This window comes from Vulpes vulpes, chromosome 2 (assembly GCF_048418805.1).
Source record: "Vulpes vulpes isolate BD-2025 chromosome 2, VulVul3, whole genome shotgun sequence".
Taxonomy (NCBI): Eukaryota; Metazoa; Chordata; class Mammalia; order Carnivora; family Canidae; genus Vulpes; species Vulpes vulpes.
The window spans coordinates 43304849-43325967 of NC_132781.1; the positions used below are offsets into that span (position 1 = coordinate 43304849).

A 21119-nucleotide genomic window follows, 5' to 3' on the forward strand; every position below is an offset into this window, starting at 1 on the left:
GGATGTTTTGGAAGTGAGAACAGAGGAGAGCTGATAACTCTTCTTTCTCAAATTTCAGGGTGAAATGAATGCACCTGACGCCCGCGTGGCAGAAGAGCTCCGCCAGCCGAGGGCGGCCGGGCTGGACCGAGGCTGGGACTCAGCGCACCCAGCAGATTCCACCCGGCGCAAGTATTCGCGCGCTCCCGTGAGGGCGCGCACGCGTATGCCGTCGTGTCTCGCGCAGGGTCGGCCCTGTCAGGCGGGAAATCTCGCGAGATCGGAGACTGGGATGACTGTCGGGAGGAGGGGAGTGGTGTTGGGGAAGGGGGGGGAGCCTGGGCAGCGGCCGGGCTCTGTGGCTTCAGGGCTCGGAGAGAGAGAGAGAGGGAGGGTGGCAAAGATAGTGAGTCGGTGCCGCCGCCTGTTTAAGGAGAGAGGAGGGGTCCCGCTTGCTTGCGCCCTTCGCGGGCCGAGAGCGCGAGGCACCCGCGAACCTCTGAGGCCTCCCGGCCCCTGGGGACCCCGCCCCGCCGCCGGCCGGCCGGCCCGCGGCCTCTCTTCCCTTTGTGAGCGCCCCCTTCCCAGGGGTGGTGGTGGTAGCGGAGGGCTGTGCGTGGGCCCGCCCGCCGAGGAGCCGTGGCGGGGTACGAGAGGGCCTCGGCTGTGTGAGGACGGACGGCGGCCGAGGCCCGGGCCGGTTCCCCCGAGGCGGCGGCAGCGGCGGCTCCCAGCACTTCCCCGCGCCATCTTAGCTGAGCCCAAGCGCTGAGGGCGCCTCCTCGACCCCGGTCGTCCCCTCGCCCCCTCCCCCCCCCGCCCCTTGTCGCAGAGCTTGGGCTGGGCGGCTTGCTGGGGCTCCGGGGGGGGGGGGAGCGGCGGTCGGTCGCCAGGCCCCCTCCTCCTCACTCCTCGCCCTCCAGCGTAGCGGCTACCCGAGCGCTGCAGGGGGCTGTGCCTGTCTACTCCGCCCCAGACCTGTCGGCGAAAGGGTAAGGGCACCTCTGCTTTGGGAAAGGGAGACTTGGAGGGGGCGGGGAAATTCGGCCCACTCTGGCCCCTCCGGGAAGGGAAGTGGGGGTGGGGTAGGGAGGGAGACTAGGAGGGTCTGTGATTCTGTGGGTGGGGTGAAGAAGCTGGTGAGCTGGGCTCCCTCCCGTTTTGAGGGGCAAGAGCAGTTACATTCCTCTTTCCTGAGGGTCACCGGAAGGAGTGGTGGAAGGGGATGTCTCGAGGAAGGTGTGGCTCTCTTGGGGAGACTGGGTTGATGTGCACCCCGATTTAAAGGCGCGAGGTCCCTTTCCTTTCTGATCCCTCTGCTCCTCCCTCTCCTCCTTTGTAGTGTCTGTATTCTTGGGAAGGGTAGCCTGCTAGGTGGCTTCCACCCTTGCTCAGGAGATCTATACTCCTATAGGGGTGATGGAAGCGTTTCTCTCCCCCTACCCTTCCCCCTTCCCCATCCTTTAGTCTACTGCAATGCTGCAGAAGTCCAAGGCAGTTTCTTCTTCATACACAGGCCTGTGTGTACACTGAAGGGAGGGGGAGCTGGAGAGGGAAGTAATGGCGCTTCCCTTGGAAAGGTTACCCTTTTCCCTTTGGTTTTAAATCGATAACAGTACCGGTTTAATATTCTTCCCCTGAGATCTGTCCCTGGGAAGTGTATCTGTTCCTCTTGTTATTGTTGGGAGATATGGCCTCTCGAGAGGAACCCTGCCATGTTTGAACAGTTTTGATGTCTCTCTCGATCTCTTTTAAACACTAGAGTGACATTTTTTTTTTTTTTTTTTGGTGAGCATATTGGGTTTTCACTGGGATTCAAATAAAATAATTTTGTACTGTTTCATGCCCCTCTCCTTTTTCTTTCTGTGACTGTAGTAGTTCTTGGAGAATTATTAAAGATTAATACAGGCCGTCTGATGGACATTCTCCCTGAGCTGTGAATTTTTAGGGTTCATTCTATTTTGTATAACATTGAAATTTTTCTGAAAATGATTAGGTTACAAACCTTTCTGTAGAAATGCTTTGTTTCTTAAAGAAATGAGAAAACAGACTCTAATTTGCCTAATTATGCTGTGATAAGATCTGTGTTATGTAGTCAGTCATTTTTCCACTTCTTTTGCTTCATGTCATATTTTTTTAAAACAAATCATCCTATCTGGTTTACAGTAGTACTTGTTGGTTTTGTCCTTAGTAGAGTAGAAATAAATAAAAAATAAAAATTTTAACATTCTGGAAGTGTGTTGCCAATTGCTTTTTGTGATCAAAGAGTAGCCTTGAAGTCTATTCATACTTTTTTTCTTTAAGTATTTAGATTTACTGATGAAGTGATTTTAAAAATGTTTCAGATATGAATGTTCTTGGATTAATTTTATCATTTTTTTTTTTACAAAGCAATGAAGACTAAAATATGTACAGATATGGGTCGTTTTGATATTTTACTAACAGGTTATATTTGGTGTTTAAGCTTTGCTTAGTCGGTGACTTATTTTAAAATACTTCCGAATGCCATGTATATTTAATGTTGTTCATCAGACCTGTTTAAGGTGTGTTTGTTGCATTTTGAAACCTGGGTTAGGTAGGACTGGAATTTAAAGATGTTAGTAGTTTTCAGCACTAATTTAATTTCTGTCATCTCACTTCATAATTTTGATATAGGGAGGCATGTTAATAATATGTTAAATCAGTTTATTTTTCCTCAAAAAGTAGAATTCTCCTTGTTTTCTTAATTCCCTTTTTATTTTTATTTGAATTCATTTTGACTTAAGTAGTACTTTGGATCTTTATTTCATGGCGCAAAGCTGCATGTTGTGGTGTGTAGAGTTTCCCCTTATATGGGAAATTATGCCATAAAGTCGAATTCTGTATGCTATGGTTTGTTGTTGATAATTCATATATACAAGTATGTATAAATCCAAGCATACTGCTCAGCAAAGACTGATGTTTTTGTCCTGGAAAGATGCAGGCAGAGAAGATTTGTCAACAAAGGGTGCAAAACTTAAGGATGTACACATAATATAAGTAAAGTACTTGCTCTATTTCAAAATGCATGCTAAACTAAGAGATACTCTTAAGAAAAATTAAAAAGAAACATTGTTTTCCATAGCTTGTAGGAATTCTAAAAGTGGTAAAAGTGTGTTCTTTATCAATTAGATAAATTCACTATTAGGAGAAAACTGCCTAAGGGTTACTTCAGCTGACCTCGATGCCACTGTCAGAATACTGAGAGCTGTTAAGTCTGGGTTTGGTTGATTCCAGTTTAGTATGGTACTCATGTTTCTAAATAGTTCATCTACAAATGGCAGTGTACATCACTTCCTGTTCTTTCACAACTGACTCTTTTTCTGGATTCCCTTTTAATGACTTAACTTTTGGCATTCTGATATCTGATTTGTTAATTTGGTTATAATTCTCATGTTTTATAGATGGAAGACTTTCTAAGAATCAACTGGATTTAATAATCTAAGATTATCTTGACAGTAACAAAAATTCTTCCAAACAGAAGGATAATTTCTCAAACATATTTAAACTATGAGAGGTTTTAAAGAAATGTAACAGTGTACAGGACCAAAAATATGAGTGAATTGAATAGAAAATAATTGTATTTTCTATAATACGAATTTGGAGAGAACTGTGGATATGGCAATTAATTGAATGTGTGTTAATATTAAACAAGCTTTCTGTATATCAAGGCACATACACATTTGGTCCAATGTTATAATGCCATTCCATTAATAAAAAAAGTTGGTTATAGAACACCAGAAAGACTAGTTGCTCTTTTAAAGATTTAATTAATTAATTATTTTAAAAGGCATGGGGTTTAACTCAATAACCCTGGGATCAAGACCTGAGCTGAGTGGGGATGCCTGGGTGGCTCAGTGGTTGGGCATCTGCCTTTGGCTTGGGGCATGATCCTGGGGTTCCCGGATCCAGTCCCACATCAGCCTACTTGCGGGGAGCCTGCTTCTCCCTCTCCTATGTCTCTGCCTTTCTCTCTGTATTTCTCTTTAAAAGAAAAAAAGAAAAGACCTGAACTGAGATCAAGAGTCTCATTGTTAACCAACTGAGCCCACCCAGGCACCTCAAGACTAGATGGTCTTTTTTTTTTTTTTTTTTAATTTTTATTTATTTATGATAGTCACAGAGAGATAGAGAGAGGCAGAGACACAGGCAGAGGGAGAAGCAGGCTCCATGCACCGGGAGCCCGACGTGGGATTCGATCTGGGGTCTCCAGGATCGCGCCCTGGGCCAAAGGCAGGCGCCAAACCACTGCGCCACCCAGGGATCCCTCTTTTTTTTTTTTTTAAAGATTTTATTTATTTATTCATGAGAGAGAAAGAGAGAGAGAGGCAGAGACACAGGCAGAGGGAGAAGCAGGCTCCGTGCAGGGAGCCCGATGTGGGACGCGATCCCGGGACTCCAGGATCACGCCCTGGGCTGAAGGCAGGTGCTAAACTGCTGAGCCACCCAGGGATTCACAAGACTAGATGCTCTTAACTAAACATAAAGGGTATAATTTATTTTAGTAGTTTGCTGATACTTAGTGGATATAAATATTTAATAAATCCAGAAATTACCTAGGGGCCAACTGTTGGCATTAAAATTAGATTTGAGATTAATCTGTTATTCACATTACCTGGAAGTAAATTCTGTGTTTTTCATTTGGCTGATTTGTGTATTAAAATCAGTTAATTTTTTCTTTGTATCCTTTTTGGTTATCAGTAGTGTCAGTTACAATGATTACATTTGTACTAATTTAATCTTTCATAGGAATTTCTTTGGTATGTATTAACTGCTGTTCAGTTCAGGATCATATATGAATGAGACTTTTCTGAAAAGTATTATTTCAAAGTCTTGCATAAAATTGAAATTGTTAAACAGAGTGCCAATATTATGTTTGCCTTTACATTTCTATATTTGTTTGTGGCTGGATTTTTTTTTTTTTTTTTTTTTTTTTTTTGTATTCTTCAAGATTTCAAATTCTAAGATGTAAGTGAAAAAGATACAAACCTGTATTATTTCATTCCATTACATTCCATTTTTGGATTAAAGCATCTTAAGTTTTAGTGGTAAAAATTGACGTTTAATTTCATTGAAGATGTCTCAGACCTTCTAAAAAATCCACATGAATTAAAAAGTTCTGTGGAGGGTCTAGAAATAATTCCTCTCAATTGGGATGTATCAACATTTGGTAACAGTTATTTCTGTCAGTCTCTTGCAGTTGTGCTAGAAGCAGACTTTTTGGACTGCAATACAGTCAAACGCAGCATCTTTTTACTTACTGACAAAATTAAGTGGCACATAAAAGGTGGAAAGGTTTTCAAAATATAAGTACCTGGCATGTAAATAAAGTAAATGAAAGTACAAGTATACAGCCTGTTAAAAATGCCAATATCAGTGATATTTAACCATAACTACCTTTTTTTTTTTAATTTTAGTTTTTATGTAAGCTTTAGGGCTTGAGTTCATGACCCCAAGATCAAGAGTTGCATGCTCTACAGACTAACCCAGCTAGTTGCCTCTAAACATAACTACTTTTTTTAAAAAAGTATTTTATTTATTTGACAGAGAGAGAGCACTCCAGCTAGCACAAGCAAGGGGAATGGCAGAGGGAGAGGGAGAAGCAGGCTCCCCACTAAGCAGAAAGCCGTGACTCAGGGCTCAATCCCACTATCCCAGGATCGAGACTTGAACGGAAGGCTGACACTTAACTGACTGAGCCACCCAGGCGCCCCTAAACATAACTATTTTTTTTAAAAGATTTTATTTATTTATTCATAAGAGACACAGAGAGAGAGGCAGAGATCTAGGCAGAAGAGAAGCAGGCTTCCCATAGGGACCTTGATGTGGGACTTAATCCTAGGACCCCAGGATCCCCACCTGAGACAAAGGCAGACACTCAACCACTGAGCCACCTACGTGCCCCTAAACATACCTAGTTTTAATTAACTAATATTAAAGATGTTAAACTTATCTTTAAAGTTGAGAAGAGGCGGTCTTTTCCTTTTGATAAACCTATTCAGTAAAAGTGTTATGCAGATTAAGAAGTAGATGAATTATTCCATTTAGAAAGACATGCAAATTTAGTTTCTTTAATATTTTATTTATTTATTTGACAGAGCACAAGCAGGGGGAGCAGCAGGCAGAGGGAGAGGGAGAAGCAGGTTCCCCACTAAGTAGGGAGCCTGAAGTGGGGCTCTATCCCAGGACTATGGGATCATGACCCAAGCCAAAGGCAGATGCTCAACTGACTGAGCCACCCAGGCACCCCCAAAACTTAGTTTCTGAGAAAAGCACTGACAAATAATGGAACAAAATATTCTGATTTGCAGCCACTGATAATAATACTGGCACTTAATATATCTTAATTTCACCATTTATTAGCTGTGTAACTTCTTTACGTAACTTTTTAAGTCTTACTTTCCTCACCTATAAAATGAAGATAGTATTTTACAAGGTTGTTAGGTTTAAATGGGATAACTCTTCTTAAGTACTTATTGCCTGATACATAGTAAGTGCTCAAAAAGCTGTTGGCTGTCAAGTACTAGCAACTTAGTAAATGTTTACAAATTAATACAAGGAGCCTAATATTTAAGACTGAAGGGCATTCCATAATTTTGATTTGGATTAATACATTTGGAGCTTAACATATATTTTTGAAAGGAATAGAATTTTTAATCAAGAGTAGCTTACAAACTTTTTGTACCTCTAGTGGACTGCTATGTATTTCTATAAGAGACTTTCTTTCCCGTTGGTTCTTGTTTTTTTTTTTTTTTTTAAAGATTTTATTTATTTATTCATGAGAGAGACAGAGAGGCAGAGACATAGGCAGAGGGAGAAGCAGAAGCAGGCTCTTTGTTGGGAGTCTGATGCAGAACTGGATCCCAGGACCCCGGGATCACAACCTGAGCCAAAGGCAGACACTCAACCACTGAGCCACCCAGGTATCCTCGGTTCTTGATTTTTATATTTAAAAGTCAGCTGGTGTCACTCTTCTACTTCCTGGAGCTCTCTCCACCTTCCTAGCTTTGAAGGAATCTGAAATACTCATGCTCTTCTAAGCTTATTTTTATAGGTATCCTTTGTGTGTCCTTACCTTGAAAGTGCTTTGTATTCTACAATGTATTAATTAACAAATGTTAAGTGGTGATCATATGCCAGTAAGACATGGTTCCTGCCTTGGAGGAATTCTGTCTTTTCATATTTTCCACCTCTTGAATATTTTCTTAAAGTAGGTACTCATGAAAGTAAGGAACTCCAATGGTCGTCAGATCCTCGAAGCCAGTGCTTTTAAAACTTTAGGTTATGACTTATTAATGGCTTGTGAATTCAATTTACTGCGTCACAGTAACAATTTTTTAAAATTAAAAATAGTAGGGCAGCCCTGGTGGCTCAGCAGTTTAGCGCTGCCTTTGGCCCAGGGTGTGATCCTGGAGACCTGGGATCAAGTCCCATGTCGGGCTCCCTGCATGGAGCCTGCTTCTCCCTCTGCCTGTGTCTCTGCCTCTCTTTCTCTGTCTCTGTGTCTTTCATGAATAAATCAATCAATCAATCAATCAATCAATCTTTAAAAATAATTAAAAATGGTAAATAACAATGTGGTATGTAAGGGTAAGCATTCTAATGAGAAACCTTTTTTTTTTTTTGCTGTATTTTTATGTGATCTGGATATACAGTTAAATTTTCTTGAAATTTTTTTTCAACTCATCCTTTTTACTTTTTTTTTTTTTTAAGTTTGTTTATTATAGTAATCTCTACACCTAACATGCGGCTTAAACTCACAGCCCCAAGATCAAGAGTCGCATGATTTTCCAACTGAGCCAGTGGGGCACCCAGCATCCTTTTTATGTCTAATGTCTCTGAAGTATGATAAAATAAGTGTACTTTCAATCTCTCCTGATCTTATCTCTAGTCTATTTGGTAGTTATGTATATTTACATTTCTTAGGCTTCAAGTCTTGTTAGGGTACTGAGGACTCTGTCTAAAAGATCCTGATTAGAGTACCAGCAATTTTGGGTGTGATGGTAACTTCGGAGGTTTTTATATTGATTTTTATATTTGGGAACCTGTATTATGTATCTAGAGTCACATTATGTGTTTGAGTACAGTTACTTAGGATTCACAGAATTTATTTTTGGGTCACTGGGGTGGTTCAGTTGGTTAAGTGTTGGACTCTTAAGGATTTCAGCTCAGATCATGATCTCAGGATCCTGGGATCCATCCCGTTTCAGGCTCTGTGCTCAGCAGAGAGTCTACTTCTCTCTGTATGTCCCTCTCCCTGCTTATGCTCTCTCTCACTCTCTTACTAAAATAAATAAATCTGGGCAGCCCGGTGGCTCAGCGGTTTAGAGCCGCCTTCAGCCCAGGGCCTGATTCTGGAGACCCAGGATTGAGTCCCATGTTGGGCTCACTGCATGGAACCTGCTTCTCCCTCTGCCTGTGTCTCTGCCTCTCTCCCTCTCTGTGTCTTTCATGAATAAAGAAATAAAATCTTTTAAAAAATTAATCTTGGGGCACACGGATGGTGCAGTTGGTTAAGTATCTGCCATCAGCTCAGGTTATGATCCCAGGAGCCCCACTGTGGACTCTGTGCTCAGCAAGGAGCCTGTTTTTCTTTCTCCTCCTGCTGTCCCCCATCCCCTTGTGTTCTATCAAACAAATATTTTAATATATATAAAAACATATATCTTAAAAAATTATTTTTTAAAAAGGGAAAACTTTATTTGGAACATATTGAGAAAATGTCTTTTTATTTGGGGCATATGTGGATTTTTAAAATTTTATTTTTTATTTTTTTAAATTATATTTTAATAGGATTTATAAGGTAACTTTAAATATATTAAATAAAAAAATAAATATATTAAACAAGTAAAGTATATATATATTTTTTTATAACAGGAAATTTTTTTTTAAAGATTTTGTTTATTTATTCATAGAGACACAGAGAGAGAGGCAGAGACACAGGCAGAGGGAGAAGCAGGCTCCACGCAGGAAACCCGATGTAGGACTCGATCCCGGGTCTCCAGGATCACACCCCAGGCTGAAGGCGGCGTTAAACCGCCGCGCCACTGGGGCTGCCCGTAAAGTATATATTTTAAAGTTTCTTTGTGCTTCAGTTTCTTTGTGCTTCTTGTGCTTCAGTGAAGCACATATGGATACATCTAACCATATCCTTATGTTTTGATTGATGTTCTTAGTCCAGTTGTAGTAGTTAGGAGTCTCTAGTTTGTATTTTTTTTTTTTTTAAAGATTTATTTATTTATTTATTTATTTATTTATTTATTTATTTATTTATGATAGAGAGAGAGGCAGAGACACAGGAGGAGGGTGAAACAGGCTTCATGCCGGGAGCCTGACGCGGGACTTGATCCCGGGACTCCAGGATCACGCCCTGGGCCAAAGGCAGGCGCCAAACCGCTGAGCCACCCAGGGATCCCCCTCTAGTTTGTATTTTTGATTGATTTCTTCAAATTTATTTCCACTGAGACTGAGAAAGAAATTTCAGAAAAAGTTAACAGTATTACTGGACAAGGTCAAGGTATTTCCTTTTTTGCACTTAGAAATTTAGTATTATTCAAACTTGGGAAGGCTTTCTCTCTTGGCCCAAAGCATCCGTATTTTTGATTGTAAGGACCAAAATTACTTGGGACGCCTGGGTGGCTCGGTGGTTGAGCATCTGCCTTCGACTCAGGGCATGATCCTGGAATCGTGGGATCAAGTCCCACATCAGGCTCTTGCATGGAGCCTGCTTCTCCCTTTCCCTGTGTCTCTATCTCTCTTTCTCTTTGTCATGAATAAATAAATATATCTTTAAAAAAAAAGACTAAAATTATTTATCTATAGTTGTACTTGATAAGGAAACTTTACTCTTTATTGTTGCATAGAAACTGCGTAATGTGTTTGATGGTATTTAAGATACAGAGTTTTGGTAATCTCATGTTGTGTATGTGGTAGGTGATGACTGTGATGTAGGGACCATCACATTATAGGAGTATGGTATTTGTTTTTTGTTAGTTTTCCCTTAGAATTCAAGGGTTCTGAATCCCTGAGGAGCAATATAACATGGTTACTTTAAGATTCTTTACCTTTTGGGAGGGGAGGAGCATGGGAGAGGGAGACTCTTTAAGCTGGGTGTGGCCTGATGCAGGTGTTAAGCTCACTACCCAGAGATCCTGTGAACTGAAGTCAACAGTTGTATGCTTAACTGACTGAGTCACCCAGGCACCCCTCATATTCTTTACTTTGATGTATAATTGTTAGTGCTAATTTTTCCATTATCTAGTAAAGCAGAAATAATTTTAAAGTAGACTAATGAAAAGATCCTTCCTTTTATCTTCAATTTAGGTACTGACAGATATTTTTGTGTATTATGTGAGAATGTTCAATTCTACAAAATAATGCTGTAAAACTTTAAAAGGATTTTAAGAAGGAAAAGATGTGAAAATTTTCTATTTAGGAAAGAAGTGTCCTATAATAGACTTGGTTATTAGCAATGAAAAGTATAGAATTTGGATATCTTTTTGTTTACATGACATTTTGATTGAACTAATTATACATACAAATGTATAGTAAATGGATTGGAGAGAACCACTATGTTCAAGAATAGTATAGCTTAAAAGATAATTAAAATACTGACATGAATTTTGTTCTTGTAATATGTATTAGATAATTCAGTAAGTTAAAAGAATAAGTTTATTTATTCATGAGAGACACACAGACAGAGAGGCAGAGACACAGGCAGAGGGAGAAGCAGGCTCTGTACAAGGAGCCCGATGTGGGACTCTATCCCGGGTCTCCAGGATCACACCCTGGGCTGCAGGCGGCGCTAAACCGCTGCGCCACTGGGGCTGCCCCACCGGGGTTTTTTTTTTTTAAGATTTTTTTTTATTTATTCATGAGAGACACAGAGAGAGAGAGGCAGAGACATAGGCAGAGACATAGGCAGAGGGAGAAGCAGGCTCCTCGCAGGGAGCCCAGTGTGGGACTCCATCCTGAGTCTCCAGGATCATGCCCTGGGCTGAAGGTCGTGCTAAACCACTGAGCCACCCAGGCCGCCCATGTTTTGAGAACTTTAAATAGGCATCAAAAACTTTTCCTTATCAGATTTAAAATGTAGATATTTTAATAATGTATCATTTGTTCAAAAATTTGCCTTCAGTTGATAATGAGCCTCCTGATATTTTACTCTAAACAACTAAATTTAATGGGCATCTAGTTAATTTAAAAGTTTTGGAAGTACAGATTTCGTTCAACCCTCCAGGTGGTGGTGTGGAATATATTAGGGTAGGAATGGTGAAAGATAGAGTAAACAGACACCCAAAATATGTTTTCTGACTCTTTGAGGTGGTACATTCAGTCATTAACAATAAAATGGTTCTATTTTTGAGATATGAAATGTTTATTAAGTAACAAAAAAACTAGTTGTTTTTGACAATTTGTTAAGGTGAACTGTTATTCTGTTAATATAAATTATATTGGATTAAAGGTAAGGGGTTGGTATCCCAAATTTTAGTATCCATTATTTTACTCTGTCTTATTCTGTTAGCACTGTGATAATGAGATTAAAACATTTTTTTGAAAAGCATTCTTTTTTAAATCCTTTTGAAGCATAGTCTCTAAGCTGTTTGGTTTACTCATGCTTTTCTTAATATGGAAATCAGTGTCACGTTAACACTTCTGAGATAGTCAGGATATAACATATCTTGTTGGTATATACTATGAAAACATCAATCAAAATAATAATTCATGAAATTTGAATTTAAACTACCAGTATACTGGTATACTGGGTGCTTGGCTGGCTCAGTCTGTAGAGTACGCAACTCTTATTCTCAGGGTCATGAGTTTGAGCCCTATGTTGGGCATGGATCCTACTTTAAATAAATAAATATCTTTGGAAGAAAAAAGTAAAGACTACCAGTTTAGCCAGTAAGCTATGTAGCTTTAGTTATATTTTAATCAAAAGAAGATTCCGTAATAACACATGTATTTTTTTTTTAAAGATTTATTTATCTATTCATGAGAGGCACAGACTGAGAGAGAGAGAGAGGCAGAGACACAGGCAGGGGGAGGAGCAGGCTCCTCGCAGGGAGCCCTATGCAGGACTCCAGGATCCCGGGGTCACGACCTGAGCTGAAGGCAGGTGCCCAACCACTGAACCACCCAGGCGTCCCAACACATGTATTTATTATAGATTTTTGAGTTCTGTATTCTAGGCACTGTGCTTATAATGACATCTATTTATTATACATTTTGAGTGCTGTTTGTTAGGTATTGTGCCAGGATATAAAAAATGAGTAAGACTTGATCCTTCCTATTGTTCAGGTTAGTAGGGATACAGACTTGCAAATAAATACCTTTGATAATGCAGTGCAAGGTTTCTTTCTTTCTTTTTTTTTTTTTTTTTTAAGATTTTATTTATTTATTCATAGAGACACACAGAGAGAGAGAGAGGCAGAGACACAGGCAGAGGGAGAAGCAGGCTCCATGCAGGGAACCCGACGTGGGACTTGATCCTGGGTCTCCAGGATCACACCTCAGGCTGCAGGCGGCGCTAAACCGCTGTGCCACGGGGGGCTGCCCAGTGCAAGGTTTCTGAATCATGGCAGTACTGATGTTTTAGGAAGGATAATTAATTGTTATGGGGATCTTTGTGATGTATTATAGGATATTTTGCAGCATTTCTGGTCTTTAATAATTAGATGCCAGTAGCACTCCCTCCTCCCTGTGATAATCAGAAATGTCTCCAGACATTGCCAGATGTCCCCTGGAGAACAAAATCACTTCTGCTTGAGACCCACTGGTGTAGTGAATGCTAAGAATGTACAGAATTGTAGCACAACAAAGTAAGTGATATTTAGGCGGAATGATCCCTGAGGGAGTGAGATTTTAGGTAGGTCTTAGAAAAAAATAGGAGTGGAAAGGATTTTAAATACCTGAGAGCATGAAAGATCAATATCTAAGAGGGTGATTACTAATAGTTTGTGGTCATAGTTTATTTATATGGTTTGAGTTATATATTTGGTAATATGAAAGTGAAAGTTACATTGGGGCCATTTTAAGTTTTTCTTTTTAACTAATTGAGGCATAACTAATACAGCAGGGTATGTAAATATTAAGTGTAAGCTTGTTGAATTTTTGCAGATGTATACAGTCATGTAACCATGATACAGAACATCATGGAACATTTCCAGCATTTCTTACAGTTATTTCTTTTTTTAAAAAAATATTCATTCATGAGAGACACAGAAAGAGAGAGAGGCAGAGACACAGGCAGAGGGAGGAGCAGGTCCCATGTAGGGAGTCCGATGTGGGACTTGATCCCAGGACTCCAGGATCATGCCCTGAGCCGAAGGCAGACGCTCAACTGCTGAGCCACCTAGGCGTCCTTTACAGTTATTTCTTGAAGGGCAATTATTGTGCTATTCCTAAGTGATGCAAAAATCATATAAAAGCAGCTGTGTGATATGATCATATTTATGTTTTTAAAAGATTATTCTGGAGATATGGGAAATAAATGGACAGAGATTATATGTAGGGAGACTGGTTAGAAGGTTATTATAGATTATAGATGTCTAAGTGAAGGATGCCAGTGGCTCAGTGGTTGAGCCGTCTACCTTTGGCTCAGGGAGTGATCCCAGAAATTGAGTCTCACATTGGGCTCCCTGCTTGGAGCCTCCTTCTCCCTCTGCCTGTGTCTCTGCCTCTCTGTCTCTGTCTCTTGTGCATAAATAAATAAAATCTTAAAAAAAACACACACAAAAGAAACAAACCTTAAAAAAAAAGAAGTCTAAATGAAGAGAGCTGATATGAATTTGAGAGAGATTAAGGCAGAAAAATTGATGGGATTGGGTGTTTACTAGAGGTAGGGGAAGGATATGTTGAGGATGACTTTTTTTTTTTTAACGATTTATTTATTATTCATTCAGAGAGAGCGAGAGAGAGGCAGAGACACAGGCAGAGGGAGAAGCAGCTCTACACAGGGAGCCCGATGCGGGACTCGATCCAGGGTCTCCAGGATCACACCCCGGGCTGCAGGCGGCGGCGCCAAACCGCTGCGCCACCAGGGCTACCCTGTTTTGTAAGCAAATAAGAAAAATATGATTTTGGCTTTCGTTGTGTGTTAGGAGAGACTAGGTAGTGTTGTGGTAACAAACAGTTAAAAAATGTTAGTGGCTCTTAACAGGACTTTTTTTTTTTTTTCTTGACATGCTATATGTATAGTGTGGTTGGTGGGGGATTCCGCTTGTTCTTGTTATGCAGGGTCTCAGACTGATGGAGGCTCCATTTCAACATGTGGTTCCATGATCTTCATGATAATAGGAAGGATAATGTTGCTAATAACTCACTGGCTCTTAAAGTGTCTAGAAGACGGTCTATAATTTTGGCTTATTGTTCATTGGCCAAAGCAAATCTTATGGTCTTAACAGATTTCATAGAAGTGGTAAGGAAGTGCAGTCTTACTATGTGTCCTGAAGAGAAGTGAACGTCAATATTTGCCATATGTTGAGTTATAGTTTAGTCTTTTAAAAAATGAATTATGTTGAAACTTATGGTAAGAGTGTTATTAGTAATAAGAGCTGCCAATTATTGAACTGGAGAGCTAGTTGTATTCTCCTTGATTAAGTAGCATTTACTTGGTACTGGGGTGGAAAGAGGAAAAAAACTTTTTGATTGACTAATCAATCACATATTGCTAATTAGACTTAACTTTTTAAAAAGATTTTATTTTATTTTTATTTTATTTTATTTTTTTATTTTTATTTTTTAATGATAGTCACACACACAGAGAGAGAGGCAGAGACACAGGCAGAGGGAGAAGCAGGCTCCATGCACTGGGAGACCGACGTGGGATTTGATCCCGGGTCTCCAGGATCGCGCCCTGGGCCAAAGGCAGGCGCTAAACCACTGCGCCACCCAGGGATCCCAAAGATTTTATTTTTAAGTAATCTCTACACTCAGGGCAGCCCTGGTGGTGGAGTGGTTTAGTGTCACCTGCAGCCTAGGGTGTGATCCTGGAGACCCTGGATCGAGTCCCATGTCAGGCTCTCTGCATGGTGCCTGCTTCTCCCTCTGCCTGTGTCTCTGCCTCTCTCTCTCTTTCTGTGTGTGTCTCTATGAATAAAAAAAAAAAAAAAAATCTCTACACTTAGGCCTCAAACTCAAAACCCAGAGATGAAGAGTCGCACACTTCACTGACGAAACTGGCCAGGTGCCCCTAGCCTTACTATTGTTAATTAGACTGAAATTACCAGTGGTATCCTATAAATTACATTTTTTCCCAAGATATTACAGAAATTTTGCAAGTTTAGGCAATTTACTACATTTTAAGAATTCAAAGCTGCTTTTTTTTTTTTTTTTTAACATTTTTCTTTTAAGTAATGTCTACATCTATCATGAGACTTGAACTTAAAACACCAAGGTCAAGAGTTGCATGCTTTACAAACTGGGCCAGCAAGGTGCCCTAAACCTGATGTGTTTTTTTTTTTTTTAATTAAGATTTTATGCTTCCTTTTTTTAAAATTTTTATTTATTTTTATTTATTTATGATAGTCACAGAGAGAGAGAGAGGCAGAGACACAGGCAGAGGGAGAAGCAGGCTCCATGCACCGGGAGCCTGATGTGGGATTCGATTCCGGGTCTCCAGGATTGCGCCCTGGGCCAAAGGCAGGCGCCAAACCGCTGCGCCACACAGGGATCCCAAACCTGATGTTTTGTATTCATTAATTTTTTTTTACCACTTTCTGATATCTGCCTATATTATATTAGAGTTATTATTAGTGTTTGTGAAAATTTTTCATTTTTTGTACGTGAAATAGTGTATGTGATTTATTTCTATATTACTCTTCCTTAGAGTTTCAGGTATGGAATTGCTAGTCTTGGGGATGTTGTTAATTAGAATAAGAGGAAATCTGGGTGTTGGGAATAGAAAAGTCAACGTAAAAGACTGACTCAGGATTTTTTAAGAAAACTTTAGGACAGATTAGAGGAAACAAAGCTGATTTGTAAAACTGTCTTCCTGTCTCTATTGAGGGAAAGGGCTTGCTTATCTTTGAGAGGCTAATAGTACTTTGACATGAAGTTAATGGGCAGAGCTAAGGCTCTGTATAATGGCAAAGGCCTGTGAGAAATAAATTAGTCACAGCATTTCCATAATACAAGCTATCCATTCATTTTTTTTAAAATTTTTTTTTATATTTTTTTTTTATCTTTTTTTTATCCATTCATTTTGAGACCACAGTTGTCTTTGGGAAATCATCAGCTTTTGCCTTAAAAATCAGAAAGGCTGGGGCGCCTGAGTGGCTCAGTTAAGTGTCTACCTTTGGCTCTGGTTATGATCCCAGGATCTTGGAATTGAGCCCTGCCTTGGGCTCCCTGCTCTCTGGGGGGCCTGCTTCTGCTGCTCCCCGTGCTTATGCTCTGTCTGTCAAATAAGTAAAATCCTAAAATCAGAAAGGCCTTAAATAGTGGAAAAAACTTAAATTATTTAGAATAAGTTATAGGGGATGCCTGAGTGGCTCAGTAGTTGAGCAGCTGCCTTTGGCTCAGGGCGTGATCCCGGAGTTCCAGGAGTGAGTCCCACATGAGAATTCCTGCATGAAGTCTGCTTCTCCCTCTACCTATGTCTCTGTCTCTCTCACTCTGTGTCTCTCATGAATAAATAAATAAAATCTTAAAAAGAAGTTATAACTGTACATGATATAAAGTTCAGAATATTCAGAAAGATTTACCATGAAAAGTAAGTTATCCTTCCATGTCTAATGCTTTCTCACACTATACCCCCCCTTATACAGGCAATCACAATTTCTTGTGTATCCTTTCAGAGATAGTTGGTATTTTAATAGTGGATTAGGCATCAGGGGAAAACCTTCCTAGTATGCGTGTCTGCAGAAGAGTAATACACATTTATGAGCACTTCAGCAAAAACTCTGAGGAAAGACGTGAAAAATACATAGTTAGGGGTGTCTGGCTGGTTCAGTCGATAGAACATGTGATTCTTGATCTTGGGTGTGTAAGTTTGAGCCTGACATTGGGTGTAGAGATTACTTAAAAATCAAAAATCAAAAAAGAAAAATTTATAGTTAGTAAATTAACTGTGTGGTAAATGTGGAAAATTTAGGATATATAAATGTTATTGGTATTCTCTTATAATTTAGCATGTGCAAAAACATGCAGAAAAATTTATAAGAATAGGGCACCTGGGTGGCTTAGTTGGTTAAGTGTCTGCCTTTGGCTCAGGTCATGATCTCAGGGTCCTGGGATGAAGCCCTACATCAGGCTTCCCTGTTCAGTGGGGAGTCTGCTTCTCCCATATCCCCCCCACCCCCCGCATGCTCTGTCTCTCTCAAATAAATAAAATCTTTAAAAGAAATTTTTTTTTTTAAGATTTTATTTATTTATTCATAAGAGGCACAGAGAGAGAGAGAGGCAGAGACACAGGCAGAGGGAGAAGCAGGCTCCATGCAGGGAGCCTGATGGGGGACTTGATCCCTGGTCTCCAGGATCACACCCGGGCTGAAGGCGGCGCTAAACCGCTGAGCCACTGGGGCTGCCCCTAAAAGAAAATTTCTAAGGTCATAAATCTACTGGTGCTTAGTCCTTCCTGACCCTTTTTCTTTTTTAATATATTAAGTGCCTAAAAAACATTAATAAGTTGATCTTCAGGGAGCAGGACTTTGAGTTTAGAGAGACTTTACCTTTTTGTAAAATACTATGTTAAATGCTAGGCATAGGAACACCTGGGTGGTTCAGCAGTTGAGCATCTCCTGCTTCTCCCTCTGCCTGTGTTTCTGCCTCTCTCTCTCTCTCTGTCTCTCATGAATAAATAAATAAAATCTTAAAAGAAAACTTCACAAGGAAAATATTCTTTTTTAAAAAAATTCTTTACAGATTTTATTATTTATTTGAGAGAGAGCACAAGCAGAGGGAGAGGCAGAGGGAGAGGAAGAAGCAGGCTCTCTGCTGAGCAGGGGGGCTGATGTGGAGCTCCATCCCAGGATCCTGGGATCATGACCTGAGGCAAAGGTAGATGCTTAACTGACTGAGCCACCCAGGCACCCATAATAATGTTTTTAAAACTCGGCTTTACCAAAGTATAATTTACTTGCAGTAGAATTCACACATTTTTAGTGTTCAGATAACCATCATCTTAGTGAAGATAAAGAACATTTTTCTGTCCTCTGGAAATTCCCTAGGCCTCTTTGCAATCAGTCTTACCCCACTCTATTCCTGGGCAGCCACTGATGTGATTTCTATCACTCTGAATTAGATTTGTCTCTTCTAGAGCGTCAAAGAAATGGAATCATGTAGTATGTGTTTTTTTGTCTTCTTTCTCTTGGCATAATGTCTGTGAGATTTATGTTGCTGCATGTATTAATAGTTCATTTCCTATATTTCTTAGTAATAGTCCAGTGTTTGGTTATACCATAATTTATTTATCCATTTACTTGTTGATTGAATCATTTCCAGATTTTAGCTATTATAAGTAAAGCTGTTTGGAACATATATGTGTAAGCCTTTTGTGGCCATTTATTCTTATTTCTGTTAATAACCTTTCTAAAACCTTGCAAGCTAAAAACTTTGGGATTGTTTTTGATTCTTTTAACCTCTTTCCTCACCTGTATTCATCCAGTAGATTATGAAGTCATGAGGTTTCTTCCTTTGGAATATGTTTCATCCTTTGTTCTCTTTTCCAAGGACCTTTAACGTTCTCGTGAGATAGTGCTTTTTATTTTGTAAGCCTTATTTCAGTAGAAGATGTAAGAGTCATTATGTGAATGGTGCCCTTTCTAAGTGAGGTTTATAGTCAGGTGGGAATGCAGACTGAAATTGGTGAGAGGATGGTGCTGATTTTGAAGTTTCAGGATGAGGAAAAGAGATGTTGCTATTGAATGCACTCCATCCCTGTAACAGTTATAGTAGGTTGAGAATGCCACTTTTAGTTTGTCTTGGTTTTTGTTTTGTTGTATATTCATACATATGTATATTATGTTAAAAAAAGTAGGTTTATTGTCATGGATGTTCTTATTGCTATGTCACCTTGAGCAAATTATTTAATCTCTGTGGGCCTCAGTTTAATCATCTGTAAAATGAGGATAATAAAATTTCTGTCATATAGGGTTATTAAGAGGATTAGATAAATTATTATATGTGTAGCTCTTAGAACAGTACCTGGCATATTGTCTTATATAAGTATTAGTATTGTTACCTTAAATCTACGTTACTTTAAAGGCTATCTGGGGACGTGTGGGTGTCTCAGTTGGTTAAACAGCCAACACTTGATTTTGGCTGGGGTTACAATCTCAGGGTCATAAGATTGAGCCCCACATTGGGCTCTGCACTCAGTGTGAAGTCTGCTTGAGATACTTTCTCCCTTTCCTGCTGCCCCTTCCCCTGCTTGCTCTCTCTCTCTCTCTCTCAATAAAATAAATAAAATCTTAAACAATAAAGGCTATCTTTTTCTCTCCCATTTCAGTTCCTTTTACATATTGTTGTATGTACATATTGTTCCTTACATATTGTTCCTCCAGGTTTGTCTCCTAACCTACCACTCTTCTGTTACCTGTTCAAACCTACAAGGGCACTGTATCATCCGGCAACTATTTATGTATCTTCTAGCCTTGTTTAATTTTAAAACTAGGAGCTAAAACCCAAGAGTCAGCCACTTCGCTGACTGAGCCACCCAGGTGCCCAAGTACTTTGCTTTTTTTTTTTTTTTTTTTAAGATTTTATTTATTTATTCATGAGAGACACCGAGAGAGAGAGAGAGAGAGAGAGAGAGAGAGAGAGAGAGAAGAGAGGCAGAGACACAGAGAGAGAAGCAGGCTCCGTGCAGGGAGTCTGATGGTGCGACTCAATCCCGGGGCTCCAGGATGACGTCCTGGGCCAAAGGCAGGCGCTCACCCGCTGAGCCATCCAGGTGTCCCAGTACTTTGCTTTTTTTTTTTTTTTTTTTTAAGATTTTATTTATTTATTCATGAGAGACACACAGGAGGCAGAGACACAGGCAGAGGGAGAAACCGGCTCCATGCAGGAAGCTTGATGTGGGACTCAATCCCGGGACTCCAGGATCATGCCCTGAGCTGAAGGCAGATGCTCAACCGCTGGGCCTCCCAGGAGTCCCAAGTACTTTGCTTTTTACTGTAAGTTTTAGAATCAGTTTGTTAGTTTCTGCAAAAAAGATCACCATTGTTTTGAGATTGTGTTGCAACTTTAGACATTTTGGAGAACACTGACTCTTTAACAATATTGAGTCTTCCAATCTACTACTAGGATATATCTCTCCGTTTATTTATTTTTGATTTGTCATCAGTGCTTTGTTAGCATACACATCTTGCACATATTTGTTCAATTTATCCGTATTTAAAGATTTTTGATGTTATTGTAAAATTTACTTTTTTTTCCTCCAGATTTCAGTTTTGTTACTTCCATGTAAAAATAAAATTGATTTTTGCGTATTGACTTTGTTTGCAGTCTTGGTAAATTCACTTATTACTGAGGGTCGGGTAGCTATTTTATAGATTATTTGGGATTTTTCTAAGTAGACAGTTACGTTTATAATTAAAAACAATTTTATTCTTTTCCAGTGTGAATACTTGCCCTTCCTTCCTTCCCTCCTTCCTTCCTTTCTTGTCCTCCTGCCTTTTTTTTTTTTTTTTTAAGATTTATTTATTTATTTATGATAGACACAGAATGAGAGAGAGGCAGAGACACAGGCAGAGGGAGAAGCAGGCTCCATGCCAGGAGCCTGACGCGGGACTCAATCCCAGGACTCCAGGATTGCGCCCTGGGCCAAAGGCAGGCGCCAAACTGCCGAGCCACCCAGGGATCCCCCCCCCCTTTTTTTTTAAATATATCCTTGCCTTGTTCCCCATCTTATGGGGAAGTGTTTAGTCTTTCATCATTACATGTATTAACTGTAGGGCTTTTATAGATCTTTTTTTTTTTTTTTTAAGATTTTATTTATTTTTTCATGAGAGACAGAGTGAGAGAGAGAGAGGCAGAGACATAGGCAGAGGGAGGGCAGCCAACCTTTGGGATCATGACCTTAGCTGAAGGCAGGTGCTCAGCCACTGAGCCACCTCAGGCATCCCTCTTACAGATACTCTTTATCAAGTTAAGGAAGTTCCTTCTATTTTCAGTATGCT

The 21119-nt window shown here is 40.0% G+C and overlaps 1 protein-coding gene across 2 annotated transcripts in view; it reads left to right on the forward strand.

The window, feature by feature from the left end:
- The first annotated feature begins 262 nt into the window (after positions 1-262).
- The window catches only part of TAOK1 (TAO kinase 1), a 153771-nt gene continuing 132914 nt past the window's right edge, over positions 263-21119 (forward strand). Inside the window, exon 1 of one of the 2 annotated variants that reach the window (XM_026016302.2) lies at positions 263-971. The gene's annotated coding sequence lies outside the window, so the exon portion shown is untranslated. The remainder of the gene's footprint in view (positions 972-21119) is intronic. The other variant, XM_026016303.2, reaches the window with a different exon arrangement.